This window comes from Gossypium hirsutum, chromosome A11 (assembly GCF_007990345.1).
Source record: "Gossypium hirsutum isolate 1008001.06 chromosome A11, Gossypium_hirsutum_v2.1, whole genome shotgun sequence".
Classification (NCBI taxonomy): Eukaryota; Viridiplantae; Streptophyta; class Magnoliopsida; order Malvales; family Malvaceae; genus Gossypium; species Gossypium hirsutum.
This window is the reverse complement of record NC_053434.1, coordinates 34,157,285-34,157,902: the sequence shown is the minus strand read 5'-3', so window position 1 is coordinate 34,157,902 and position 618 is coordinate 34,157,285. Positions and strand designations below refer to the sequence as shown.

The 618-nt window shown below is 38.5% G+C and overlaps 1 non-coding gene across 1 annotated transcript; it reads right to left on the bottom strand.

Moving 5' to 3' along the window:
* Window positions 1–293: 293 nt before the first annotated feature.
* On the bottom strand, window positions 294–404 carry LOC121210592 (small nucleolar RNA R71). Its single transcript, XR_005905707.1, has one exon. It is a non-coding gene; the product is annotated as a small nucleolar RNA R71 (small nucleolar RNA).
* Window positions 405–618: the final 214 nt, after the last annotated feature.

Below are 618 nucleotides of genomic sequence, written 5' to 3'. Positions count from 1 at the left end.
TATTGCTACAAATAATTTTGAACACCTAACACAATTCAAATGATACAACAGTTTGTTCAGTTTGATGGTTTGCAGGACGAGGATCCCAACCCTCACTTGGAAAATTTCCTAGAATTTTGCGATACCTTTAAAATTAATGGCATTTCTGATGACGCCATTCGACTTCGGTTGTTTCCTTTTTCGTTAAGGAATAAGGCTAAACAATGGTTGAACTCTTTACCACGAAGGTCAATTACTACTTGGGAACAAATGACCGGAAATTTTTTATTAAAATACTTTCCACTAGCTAAAACAACCAAATTACTGAATGATATCTCTTCTTTTGTGCAGATGTATTTAGAAACACTCTACGATGCATGGGAGAGATACAAGGACCTTTTAAGAAGGTTCCCTCACCATGGGTTACCGCTTTGGCTACAGGTTCAAACGTTCCATAATGGTCTAAATCCTTCGACTCGGCAGATGATTGATGCAGCTGCTGGATGAACTATCAATAATAAGACACCTGAGGCGACTTACGAATTTATTGAGGAGATGCCACTGAATAACTATCAGAGGCAAGTAATGAGAACAAAGTTGACGAAAGTAGTCAGTGTTTTCAACCTCGACGCGGTTTCT